This window comes from Triturus cristatus, chromosome 11, assembly GCF_964204655.1.
Source record: "Triturus cristatus chromosome 11, aTriCri1.1, whole genome shotgun sequence".
NCBI classification, from domain to species: Eukaryota; Metazoa; Chordata; class Amphibia; order Caudata; family Salamandridae; genus Triturus; species Triturus cristatus.
Window position 1 is genome coordinate 1,062,195,715 of NC_140594.1, and position 14,116 is coordinate 1,062,209,830.

The 14,116-nt window shown below is 49.6% G+C and overlaps 1 protein-coding gene across 1 annotated transcript in view; it reads left to right on the plus strand.

Annotated features, from left to right (window-relative positions):
• Nucleotides 1–14,116, plus strand: part of CCDC39 (coiled-coil domain 39 molecular ruler complex subunit) — a 297,469-nt gene that overhangs the window by 268,621 nt on the left and 14,732 nt on the right. The gene's annotated exons all lie outside the window — the stretch shown is intronic.

Sequence of the window (14,116 nt, forward strand, 5' to 3'; positions counted from 1 at the left end):
ATGTTTTTGGAAGGACGCAAACGTAAACAGCCCACACATTCCTCTTGTTCCTTCTAGGGGATCATAGGTTATACCTAACAATATAATTTAGAACTAAGGGTTTCAAGAGGGTAGAGCAGTATCATGGTAAAAACGCATCATGAAATATTAGGTGAAGATAAATATTTTTTAGATGTTGTTTTGGCCTGAATAAAGACATTGCACTAATGTCTGGAGCCAGCTCCTTCCAAAGTGTGTCCATTGAAATCTAGAGCTGCCTAATTGCTGGGGGAAATTATTACTGGATCAGAGTGCATACCTTCATGACTGATTTCAGTATGGCCTACAGCCTGTTTTGATCCTTAGACATCCACAGAAGCAACACACTCTATTTGTACAAATTACTGACAAGTCTGACAGAACTAGTGCAAGACTGTTTAAAAGAAGGGTGGAGGTGTGGTCTAGCCCCACCACATACCTACTAGAGTTGATTAACAAATGAGTATCTACCTTCACAAAGTACTTTATTGATGATCAAAACTATTTTGGGCAGGTATATCATTATAAAGATATCAGCTGAAATTTTTAGTTATATGTCAAACTTAACATGTCGACGTTTTAGGAGTTGACGTTACATCAGCTGATTTTGTCACTACAAATGTGGTTATTGCTCATCTATGCCTGCTTGTTAGACCTGTCAGCCCTTTGGGTGGCCCCTCCTCATCATTATTTATTTTGTCCCACTTTTGCCTCAAACCCTGTTAGTATTTTTCCTTTTTGGGAACCACCAGACTTTTTAGTATTGATGCAGATTCAGGGAGCCATTTTATCTACCCCTGGAACTTCTGTCTGAGGGCCTGAAACACAAAATGGTGGCCACCCATTGTCACCTGTGACATCACTGGAACCTACCAGCACCTTCCAGAACATTCCAGAACCCTGTGACAGTGAGAGGCAGGTTTAGAATGTTGGGAAGCTAAGTCAGAGTTGACAGTTGGAGTTGGCAGTTGGCACCTGACTGGTGAAGAGAGAGGAGCACAGAACTGAAGGAGGAAGGAGTGAGGCAGCAGGGGTGGAAACTTGTGCCTGGAGTGGGGTCCATAAACCCACCCTTGATACTAGTCCCTACTGACTGAGCCCAGCCTGGAGCCCTGTGTGGGAGAAAGCAAGAGAACCCATCTTAAGGACCTGGACAGCAGGAACAGGCCTTACAAGTAAAGAACAGCAAGTTCCTGACCTGGTTACTGGTAACTTCTTGAAGTCCGACGTCGAGAAGCCTGGAGACCTGGAGCCCGAGGTGGAGAAGCGGCGCTGACTGGAAAGCAGACGTCGTACCCGGAGCCGCCAGAGGTCGAGAGAGGGCGCCGACGGAGGGCGTGGAGAGTACCAGAGGTCGAGGAGGAAGTCACCCGAGGTCGAGTGTGCGGCGTCGACGGGGGAGTGAAGTCCGCCCTCCGGAGTCGCCGGAGACCGAGGTGAAGTGTGCCGGAGGTCGGGAGTGGAGATCGCACTCCGGAGTCGCCGGAACCTGAAGAGAATCGTGCCGGAGGTCGGGAGTGAAGGTCGCACTCCGGAGTCGCCGGAACCTGAGGAAAGGAGCACCGGAGGTCGGGAGTGGAGATCGCACTCCGGAGCCACCGGAGGTCGACATCGAGCCGAGGCCGCCGACATCGAACCGGAGCCGCCCGAAGTCGACATCGAGCCAAGACTGGCCGACGTCATCGAACCGGAGGTCGACATCGAGCCGAGGCCGCCGACATCGAACCGGAACCGCCTACCGGCGTCGTCAAGAACTGTCATTGCGCCGAGGCCGCCGACATCGAACCGGAGCCGCCTCACGGCGTCGACACGACTCCAGCGGCGTCGGAACTTCATAAAAAGGGCAGTAAGTGGAATAGAGGGCTCCTAAGGCCCTGTGAAGCCCTAAGAGACCATCCTAGAGGCTGGAGAGGTGCTGGAACCAGCTTGATAGTGCCAGGGGTGAGCTGAGACTAATACAGAGGGGTTGTGTAGTGTGGGAGAGCCAGATCTCTAGATTCCCCCTTGATCTACCTCAGTTTAGGCCTCAGCCTTGTCCAAGCCAGGGAGTATACCCCTCAGGCCATCCAAATCTCTACAAGCTGGGATTGGGTCAAATCATCCCATAGTACCTCAGGAATGTGAACTGATTTTCAAGTGTCACTGTTGGCTTTTATTATTTATTGAAAGCACTGTATTTATTGTATTAATCCTATTTATTACCTCACAGTATTTATTGCCTCACAGTATTTATTGCCTCACAGTATTTATTGTTTCACAGTATTTATTGTCGCACAGTATCTATTGTCTCGCAGTATTTATTGCCTCGTAATATTTAATTGCCTTTTATGTAATGCACTTATATTTATGCCTTGATTATTTATGATCTACCTTATTTATTGAATCGTTGAAGTATTATTTATTTGACTTACCCTCCCACAGGAAAAGCCTTGTGTACTGTGATTGTATTATTATTTATTTAATCAGCAACTAAGAGAAAAGAAGATAAAGAGATATATTTTCAGTATAATTTTTAAGGTATAGTGTCGTTTTTGGAACGGATGCACGCATGGTTATTGTGTGGGTATGACGTATGCTTAGCACGGTGCCTGACCCCTGACCACTCGAGCCAAGCTACCACAGTGTATGTCTGGGAGAACACCACCACCCTTCCGGTGTGGGAGTGTTCTTCTAACATAATTGGTGTTCAGCGGTGGGATAGAGCTGTGCCTACGTATACTCGACAATAACTGTGGGTAGTCCATAGGCCTACACCGGGAGTTTTCTCCAAGCGGACTTCCTAATTGTGAGTTTTTGTCTTTTTTTCAAATTTACTCTGGTGGTGGGAGGAGGTATTATAAAAGGTACCCCCCTGCATAGCTTCTGCAAATAACTGTGCTCTGACCTGAGTGGGCAAGATGGAGTTTGTACTGGAGAATTTAGAAACGTACACTGTGGCCCAACTCAGGGAGTTTTGTCAGCGGGAGGGGGTGTATTGTCCCCCAGGAGCAAAGAAGGGTGCACTCCAAACCAGCTTAAGGGCTTGGGAGGAGGCACGACGAGAAAGCAAGGCTGAGGAGGAGGACAGGGATAGAGAGCCCGACAGTGAGGGAGCTGGTTTGTACCAACCTGAGGTGGGGAACCTGTTAGCGGGGCCCAGGACACTTTCTAGGAAGGGCAGCAGTGCCTCTAGCGGTGGCTTGTCTGAAGTGGAGTTAACAGACCGGAGGGAGAAAAGACAGCTCACATGGGACTTAGCAAGGCTGGAGAAAGAGAAGGAGGAACAGAGGATGGCTCATGAGCTGAGGTTAAGGGAGATAGATCTCCAGATCCTACGAGCCGGAGCACACCCTATTCCTAATGGTGGCAGCGAAGAAAGAGAGTTCACCAGGGAACCCAAACCCTATTTGCCGAAAGACATAGTGGCTAGCTATGGTGTGGGCGACGATATTGCCAAGTGGCTAGCGGCCTATGAGGTCTCATTAAGGGCCCATGGGGTTCCAGAGAAGTACTGGGGAGGGGGATTGTACAGGTACATGCCTCCAGCTGGTAGGGATGCATTATTGGCCCTAGAGCAGGATGAGCAGACCCACTACCCCACCATGAAAGTGGCGCTCATACGAAAGTTTGGACTAACACCCGAGAAATACAGACAGAAGTTCCGGGGTAGCCACAAACTGGGCACACAGAATTGGGTGGACTTCCTGGATTATGCAAAGAAGGCATTAGAGGGTTGGATTCAGGGCAGTGAAGTGAGGAACTACGAGGGGTTGTTTGATTTAGTATTGAAGGAACACCTGCTCGAAAAATGTTTCCCTGAACTGCGTCAGCACCTGGTGGATAGCAAGCTGACCAATCCCCGTAAGCTTGCTGAGGAGGCGGACATTTGGGCTAGTACCCGGGTGTCCACAAGGGGGACTGGAGGGGATACTCAAAAGGCCGGACAGGGCGCCCCCCAGAAGAAAGAGGGAGGGGAAAAGAAAAAGGAGTTCTCCAAAGGCCCCCAAAATAATTTCCAAGGTAAGGGAACAGGATTCACCCCTAGGGCTAACCCACCCAGAAACCCTAATCCTGGCCAGAGTCAGCAGCCAAGGGTTGTCCATTGCTTCGAGTGCGGTGGCGTTGGACACTATAAGGGAGATGCGAAGTGCCCAAAACGACCACCCCCTCCCATTGGAGGAAAGACCCCCGGAGTAGCTAGTGTAGTGCTCGGGGAGGAGATGCCTTTAATTAAGGGAAGGGAGTGGGCGGGTGTCACTTTAGTGTCCCTGGGAGAACGGGAGATGGTTCCTAAGATCCAGGTGCCCGCAAATACCATAAAGTATGGGCAGTGGGTCACCATCAACGGCCAAAGAGGGGAGGCTCTGAGAGACACAGGAGCCAGTATGACTATGGTACGTAGCCAACTGGTGTCTCCAGAGCAGGTAATTCCCGATGTACTCCACCCAGCCGCGATAGCTGACAGCAGAACCGGCCACTATCCGGTGGCCGAGGTTCCCTTTGAATGGGAGGGGGTTGCAGGTTCACTTCGAGTTGCCGTAAGCCCTGCCGTGCCGGTCGATTGTCTACTGGGGAATGACATGGAGCACAATGCTTGGAAGGAGGTGGAATACCGGACTCATGCTGAGATGCTGGGTACACCTGACTGGGCCTGTGTTAGCACAGGGTCCGCGACTACCCGGAGAGGGAGTTTGTTTCGACTGGAGCCTGGAACAAAGGCACAGCCGGCTGCCGACCAAGGGAAGAACAGAGGACAGGAGGAGCCTGCCTCGGCATCCGCGCCCCGTGTGACGGATAGGCCACCGAAGGTGGTGGACCAGGAGTCCGCGGTGGGGGATGTTACCAAACTGGAGGACCTACCCATCCCGGCCGAGTGGCACGTGGAGGGAGGGCCGACCAGGGAGGAATTCTGCAAGGGCCAGAGGGAGTGCCCTACCCTTGAGGGACTGAGGCGACAGGCCGAAGCCCAGGCAGCAGGGAACGTTGAGGGGAACTACAACCTTTACTGGGAGGATGGCCTCCTCTACAGTGAACCCAAGGCACCCCTACATGGATCGTCACGAGCCTTAGTAGTCCCTCAACGTTACCGAGCCTTCCTACTGGAATTGGCTCACGAGATCCCCTTGGCAGGACACCTGGGGCAAGACAAGACCTTTGCCCGTCTTGTCCCCCACTTTTATTGGCCTCAGATGAAAGTGTCGTCCGACACCTACTGCCGGACGTGTGTGTCTTGTCAAGCCAGTGGGAAAACAGGGGTGAAGCTGAAAGCTCCCCTGGAACCACTTCCTGTCGTTAGCACCCCCTTTGAAAGGGTGGGCATCGACATTGTGGGTCCATTAGATCCGCCTACTACAGCTGGTCACAGGTTTATCCTGGTTCTGGTGGATCATGCCACACGGTACCCAGAGGCAATACCTCTGAGGACCATAACAGCACCTGTTGTGGCTAGGGCCCTGATGGGAATCTTTACCCGAGTGGGTTTTCCCAAGGAAGTTGTGTCCGACAGGGGGACCAACTTCATGTCAGCATACATGCGGGCGATGTGGAAGGAGTGTGGAGTGACCTACCGGTTCACAACTCCTTACCACCCCCAGACCAATGGTCTGGTGGAGAGGTTTAACAAAACCTTGAAAGGCATGATCAGAAGTCTGCCTGAAAGCCTGCGGAGGAAATGGGACGTCCTCCTACCCTGCCTATTGTTTTCTTACAGGGAAGTGCCACAGAAGGGAGTGGGCTTCAGCCCCTTCGAGCTTTTGTACGGGCACCCTGTGCGTGGACCTCTCAGCCTGGTGAGAGACGGATGGGAAAGAACTCCCAGAAAGCTTCCCCAGGATGTGGTGAGCTACATGCTGGCCTTCCGGAGCCAAATGGCTAAGTTGTGGAAGCACGCTTCTGACAACTTGGAGGCCAGCCAAGCAGTAATGAAGGCGTGGTATGACCACAACGCTCACCCGGTGGAGTTGGAGCCTGGCCAGAAGGTGTGGGTGATCGAACCAGGAGAGCTTAGCGCCCTCCAGGATCGCTGGTCAGGACCCCTTGAGGTATTGGAGAAGAAGGGTAAGGCTACCTACTTGGTGGACCTTAAGACCCCTCGTCAGCCCCTACGGGTGCTGCATGCCAACCGCCTCAAACCCCACCACGAGAGGCCCGAAGTCATTTTGATGATGGTGACTGACGGAGCAGAGGACGCGGAAAGCGAGCCTCTCCCCGATTTATTTGCGTCTCAAGAGAAGGATGGGTCGGTGGAGGGAGTGATTCTCTCCCCATCTCTAACTCCTGAACAGCAGGAGGACTGCCGCCAGGTCCTGGGACAGTACTCTTCGTTGTTCTCCCTTGTTCCGGGTAGGACTCACCTGTGCGTCCATGATGTGGACACAGGAGACAGCCCACCTGTGAAGTCCAAGATCTACCGGATGTCAGACAAGGTGAAGGCCAGCATTAACAGTGAAGTCACTAAGATGCTGGAGCTAGGAGTGATCGAACCTTCCAGCAGCCCCTGGTCCAGTCCGGTGGTGTTAGTACCAAAAGCCGCACCACCGGGTGGCCAACCGGAACTGAGGTTCTGTGTGGACTACCGGGGACTGAATTCAGTAACCAAAACTGATGCTCATCCGATCCCTAGGGCGGATGAATTGATTGACCGGCTGGGAGCTGCCCAATATCTAAGTACCTTTGACCTTACTTCTGGGTACTGGCAGATCTCGCTGACTGATGGAGCCAAGGAAAGGTCAGCCTTCTCCACACCCAAGGGTCACTACCAGTTCTGTGTGATGCCCTTTGGGCTCAAGAACGCCCCTGCCACGTTTCAGCGTCTGGTGAACCAGATCTTCACCGGAATGGAGAGTTTCTCTGCTGCTTATCTGGATGACATAGCCGTCTTCAGTAACAGCTGGGAGGATCACTTGCGTCACCTGCAAGCTGTTCTCCAGGCCCTGAGACAAGCTGGGTTAACGATCAAGGCCAGCAAGTGCCAGATCGGGCAGGGGTCGGTAGTGTACCTTGGACACTTGGTGGGTAGGGGAGCGGTGCAACCCCTCCAGGCGAAGATCGAGGCCATCATGGCCTGGGAACCCCCCAAGACTCAGACTGAGGTCCGAGCATTTTTGGGCCTCACCGGATACTACCGCCGCTTCGTGAAGGGATACGGAACCATTGTAGCCCCCCTCACGGAGCTCACGTCCAAGAAACAACCTCGACGGGTAGTCTGGAGGGAGGCTTGTCAGCAGGCCTTCGTGAAGCTGAAGCAAGCCATGTGCGAGGCCCCGGTCTTAAGGGCCCCAGACTTTTCCAAGAAGTTCATTGTCCAGACAGATGCATCAGAACATGGCATTGGGGCAGTGTTATCGCAACTCAATGAAGAGGGTCTGGATCAACCCGTGGTCTTCCTATCCCGGAGACTACTTCCCAGGGAACAGAAGTGGAGTGCCATAGAGCGTGAAGCCTTTGCCGTGGTATGGGCTCTGAAGAAGTTGCGGCCATACCTGTTTGGCTCGCACTTCCTAGTTCAGACCGACCACAGACCCCTTCGTTGGCTGATGCAGATGAAGGGGGAGAATCCCAAGTTGTTGAGGTGGTCTATCTCCCTACAGGGAATGGACTTTCAGGTGGAACATCGGCCTGGAGTGGACCACGCCAATGCAGACGGTCTCTCAAGGTATTTCCGCCTTAGTGATGAGAACTCCCAAGGGGTTGGGTAGCTCTCCCCACTTTCAGCTGGGGGGGACGCGTGTTAGACCTGTCAGCCCTTTGGGTGGCCCCTCCTCATCATTATTTATTTTGTCCCACTTTTGCCTCAAACCCTGTTAGTATTTTTCCTTTTTGGGAACCACCAGACTTTTTAGTATTGATGCAGATTCAGGGAGCCATTTTATCTACCCCTGGAACTTCTGTCTGAGGGCCTGAAACACAAAATGGTGGCCACCCATTGTCACCTGTGACATCACTGGAACCTACCAGCACCTTCCAGAACATTCCAGAACCCTGTGACAGTGAGAGGCAGGTTTAGAATGTTGGGAAGCTAAGTCAGAGTTGACAGTTGGAGTTGGCAGTTGGCACCTGACTGGTGAAGAGAGAGGAGCACAGAACTGAAGGAGGAAGGAGTGAGGCAGCAGGGGTGGAAACTTGTGCCTGGAGTGGGGTCCATAAACCCACCCTTGATACTAGTCCCTACTGACTGAGCCCAGCCTGGAGCCCTGTGTGGGAGAAAGCAAGAGAAACCATCTTAAGGACCTGGACAGCAGGAACAGGCCTTAAAAGTAAAGAATAGCAAGTTCCTGACCTGGTTACTGGTAACTTCTTGAAGTCCGACGTCGAGAAGCCTGGAGACCTGGAGCCCGAGGTGGAGAAGCGGCGCTGACTGGAAAGCAGACGTCGTACCCGGAGCCGCCAGAGGTCGAGAGAGGGCGCCGACGGAGGGCGTGGAGAGTACCAGAGGTCGAGGATGAAGTCACCCGAGGTCGAGTGTGCGGCGTCGACGGGGGAGTGAAGTCCGCCCTCCGGAGTCGCCGGAGACCGAGGTGAAGTGTGCCGGAGGTCGGGAGTGAAGGTCGCACTCCGGAGTCGCCGGAACCTGAGGAAAGGAGCACCGGAGGTCGGGAGTGGAGATCGCACTCCGGAGCCACCGGAGGTCGACATCGAGCCGAGGCCGCCGGCATCGAACCGGAGCCGCCCGAAGTCGATATCGAGCCAAGACTGGCCGACGTCAACGAACCGGAGGTCGACATCGAGCCGAGGCCGCCGACATCGAACCGGAACCGCCTACCGGCGTCGTCAAGAACTGTCATTGCGCCGAGGCCGCCGACATCGAACCGGAGCCGCCTCACGGCGTCGACACGACTCCAGCGGCGTCGGAACTTCATAAAAAGGGCAGTAAGTGGAATAGAGGGTGCCGAAGGCCCTGTGAAGCCCTAAGAGACCATCCTAGAGGCTAGAGAGGTGCTGGAACCAGCTTGATAGTGCCAGGGGTGAGCTGAGACTAATACAGAGGGGTTGTGTAGTGTGGGAGAGCCAGATCTCTAGATTCCCCCTTGATCTACCTCAGTTTAGGCCTCAGCCTTGTCCAAGCCAGGGAGTATACCCCTCAGGCCATCCAAATCTCTACAAGCTGGGATTGGGTCAAATCATCCCATAGTACCTCAGGAATGTGAACTGATTTTCAAGTGTCACTGTTGGCTTTTATTATTTATTGAAAGCACTGTATTTATTGTATTAATCCTATTTATTACCTCACAGTATTTATTGCCTCACAGTATTTATTGTTTCACAGTATTTATTGTCGCACAGTATCTATTGTCTCGCAGTATTTATTGCCTCGTAATATTTAATTGCCTTTTATGTAATGCACTTATATTTATGCCTTGATTATTTATGATCTACCTTATTTATTGAATCGTTGAAGTATTATTTATTTGACTTACCCTCCCACAGGAAAAGCCTTGTGTACTGTGATTGTATTATTATTTATTTAATCAGCAACTAAGAGAAAAGAAGATAAAGAGATATATTTTCAGTATAATTTTTAAGGTGTAGTGTCGTTTTTGGAACGGATGCACGCATGGTTATTGTGTGGGTATGACGTATGCTTAGCACGGTGCCTGACCCCTGACCACTCGAGCCAAGCTACCACAGTGTATGTCTGGGAGAACACCACCACCCTTCCGGTGTTCTTCTAAATGAGTATCTACCTTCACAAAGTACTTTATTGATGATCAAAACTATTTTGGGCAGGTATATCATTATAAAGATATCAGCTGAAATTTTTAGTTATATGTCAAACTTAACATGTCGACGTTTTAGGAGTTGACGTTACATCAGCTGATTTTGTCACTACAAATGTGGTTATTGCTCATCTATGCCTGCTAAATGTCTAGATGACATATAAAGTAAATTTCCATGTAAAAGGCCATGGTTTTGCTTCAAAGAAAAATGTACTCGATTTACATATTTGTTCCTGTGAGTTGCAGTCTCTTGTTTTAGGGGTACATTACTCGAGGCCTGGTTAACAAAACATTTTTGTGACTAGTTGTGTCTTATTTCCCAGACGTAAGAATTTTCAGGAGTAAGATACTCCCTCATATTTTACCACGAGTAAGCATGTCTGACCCCATGAAATTGATGAGTAAGTCAAGCCTAAGTATGCAGTACAACACATTGTCACAGAAAGTGCATTGTGAATAGAGCCTAAAACTTTTGAAGTAATTCACACCTAAGAATATAGTAAGAGAGAGCTACTCGTAGAATAAAGCATTGTAAATCCAAATCAGTATTTCTTCAAAACAGTTAGTGGGTTTCAATCAGTGTCTTGAGTGTGGGAGGTAAGGTTTCCACCTGTCTATACCACCACAAAAACTTTTTGGAGGAAGGCATAAGGCTGGTGGGGTCTTCAAAAGAATGATTAAAACAGGCATCTAAACCACCTACCTATAGGAAAAACTGTTTTACCCCTCCCAGAAGCTAACTTTATTAGCAAATTAAGGAAAGGCAAATGATCATCGGATCACTGGGACACATCTCAGCAATTGCTCAGAATCAAAAGTTGCTTATAAAACAAATCAGCTACTTTATTCTCCAATAGTTTTTTTTTCCTTTTTAGGGCTCAGCTTTCTCAATTTTCAACTCCTCTGATTGCAATATAGCAAAGGTGTTTAATAATTAACTAAGATTCTTTTCTGCATTGTTGGAGAAGGGCTGGCCGGGCCCAAGACTCTATCATTCAGTGTGACTTGCTGTCAGGAGGACCAGTGGAGGAGCGCCTGCCCTGTTAAACACCTGTGGGGGTTGTATGACAGAGGCACACATGGCTAAACCAGGCATGCCTCTACAACGCTGCCCGAACAAAGAATGTGTCTTAACAACGCATTCCTTTACACGCATGCCTTTACCATGCAATTTCGTAGAAAAGGCATGACCGGCTAAAGGAATTTGTGTGGTAAAGATGTCACCCAAGCCCCCCCCTTGAGCCCTAAAAAACAACCCGAACCCCCCAAGCCCTAAAAACAACTCGACCACCCCAGCCCTAAAAACAACCTGACCCGAGCATTAAAAACAAACTCAACCCCTCCAGCCCTAAAAACAACCAGAGCCCTGACAACAACCCTACCCCGAACCCTAAAAACTACCCCCCACCCCTCAGAACCTAGTCCCAGCCCCATTTACCAGACCATGTCCCAGAGCTCCCTCTCCCAATCCTTCCTCTTCCTGAGCCCGCACATCCACGCATCTAAACGGCGCACTGCCTTCACCATGCATATGCGTGGTTAAAACATATGTGTGGTTAAGTCAAGCGTGGTTCCGCTTGCGTGGGAACGGCACGCATGGCTCAGCCCGCGTTGTAAAGGTCATTTCCCACCTGTGGGTGCTAATTAGCGCGATCCATTTGCCCGCAGCACTCGGGACATGTCTGGGTGCTGCCCATGTGAGGAGCAGGGCCGTCTCTGCCTGTCAGAGCCCGGAGGATGCTGGGTCACGTCTCTTGGCCAGTGTATTTTTCTTCATAAACATAAGTAAGAGGAAATTTACTTACACCGTTGTTGATAAACCACCGCTCAGACCAATACTCTGGCCAACTTCTTTTCGGGTGCTATGGGAATAATTACCAACACTGAGGCCAGAATAGAAGCATCACAAATATCTGTAGCGACCTTACCAGGGATTAACTTTGAAGAATGTGTCTAGCCTTGCACACAGACGAAAAGAGAGAGCTGGTTAGATTTGAAGAACAAGGTCATTCACTGTTTGGGGAATAAGGTAGGATTCGCTATTGATCTTTATAATGACATCATAACAGCACGGAGAGTGAGCTGGGTGGGGAGAGGCAAAAAAGTCTTGTCCAGGCGACTGTGTAGACTTGAATTTTAGATCTCCAGACATGGTAGGGATGGTAGAAAGAGGTAGAATTTATCAGGCCCACTGTTCTCCCAAATGATGGGTGTCGTGCTGGGCAATTTCTGTAAAGCTCATCAGAACCATATGTTGAAATCAACAATCTCTAACAGATTTCTATCACAGCAACCTTTGTAGTCATGGTTTAGCTATCCAGTTTCCAATCAGTTTTCATGTCTGAGTGTTTTTGATGGTCTAGAATCACTGGCTGCATGTGACATCATTGATGCGAACGTTACGAACTCAAGTGGGGTACAGACGAAGGAGTTATGCAGGGTTCTTTACTGCACTCAGAACCATAGTTTAAGGAATAGATGACTACCCCTTTTGGGGGGGGAGGGGTCCTGTAGAGCTCATCCCCCAAACAGGCCTTTATGGCTGAACTCAACAACCCAGATAGCAGGACAGGACGCTAAACTCCCAGAGGCCTGGGTCCAATATCTGTGACGAGGTCTCTGGTCCCGAGCTACGCATGTTATGCTGGAATGTTTCAGGCCTGAAAAGCAATTTGGATAATGTGGCATGAGGTGACTTCATTTCAGACTATATGCTTTTATGCCTTCAAAAAAAATTGACAGTTGACTCTCTTCATACGAATGGTTAAAATACCATTTGCCTACTTAGACTTCTAAATTGGGGAGGGCTAAGGAGGGGTTTGGCGATTTCCATTTCTACCCTGGCCCAAGGGAGGATGTATACATATTTAGATGGTGGACTTTTCTATCAAATTTTTGCATTAGAGAATTTTCTGGGGGTCTTCGCCTGGTCTGTGTACATTTTTATAACAATGCTATTAACACAGATAAATTAAATGTTATCCACAGGTTGCATGCAGGTTTAGCAGCAATGAAACTTAAAGAAGGGTATGATTTATATGTCATTTGGGAAGGTGACTTTAATGCTCACTTATGTCAACTACTGACCAAGGACATTTTTGGGCTCGCCGACACAACAGATAATAGCCAAACTCATTTCACCCATGATGACTATGGTAACATGATAAGTCAAATTTTGGTCAAATATAACTTATCCTTTGCCAGTGAAGTCAGCCTTCCTATGGCGCCCTTTGTCCATAAGTTTAAGTTTATAAAGCGCCTGAATCACCCCCGAAGGGGTATCCCAGCACTGTGGGAAACAAAGCAGCTGGAACAGACCAGAGGGAAAATATTCAGAAAAGCTCTATTTTAAGAAGTTTCCTGAAAGGAAGATAGTCTGGGCATTTTCGACGGTGGATCGGGAGTTGACTCCAATAGTAGGGGGCTAAATAGAAGAAGGTTTTACCACCCATACAAGCTTTTCAAAAACGGGGAATCACAAGCAGGGATTTCTCTCCTGATCGTAGAGATCTATTTCGCTGGTAGGGGATGAGTTTTTCAGTAACGTAACCGGGTCCTTTGGCATTCAAAACCTTATGCGCAATGCAGCATATCTTGAACTTAACTCTCTTGCGTATAGGCAGCCAATGAAGTTGTCGCAAGAGGGGGAGAGAGGTTGTTCTGGCTAGTGAGTTCCTAACAAGTCTGGCAGCAGTATTCTGCACCACCTGGAATCTATTTAAGGAAGATTTGCTTGCCACAATCAGGAGGGCATTACATTAGTACAGGCAACTAATCACTAGTGCCTGAACAAGCTTTTTTCGCACACAGAGAGGAAGAAACTGAAAACCTCTGCGCAAAAAGCTAAATCTATACAAACAAGAACCAGCAGTGGCCACCACCTGATCTTTCATAGTGAGTGTCTGGTCTAACCGGATGCCCAGGTTAGGAGCAGGGGCATTAACCAACTCAGGGGGGCACCACTCTGGAGACCAGAGCGAATGGGCATCACCAAAGAGCATGATCTCTGTTTTCTCAGCAATCAGCTGGATAATAGTCTCCATCATCCAAGGAGCAATTGCTCTCATACCTTCCGAGAAACAAGACTGAGTGTTCATATTGAATGATAGCAAAAGCTGAGAATCATCAGCATATGAAATCAGAGTGAAGCCGAATTCTCTGATTATTGTGACACTCCCTTGGTAAGTTCCATAGTTCGGGAGCGGAAGGATCCAAGATTAATGGTCTGTCATCAGTGGGATAAGACGCTCAAACACCATGATAGGGCTTGTCCACAGATCCCGATCTCCTTAAGTCTCTGGAGCAGAATAAGGCGGGATACTGTGTCGAAAGTTACCGACAAATCCAACAGCACCAACAAGACCGCCTGGTCATTATCAAGGGAATGTGTTATGTTGTCTGTA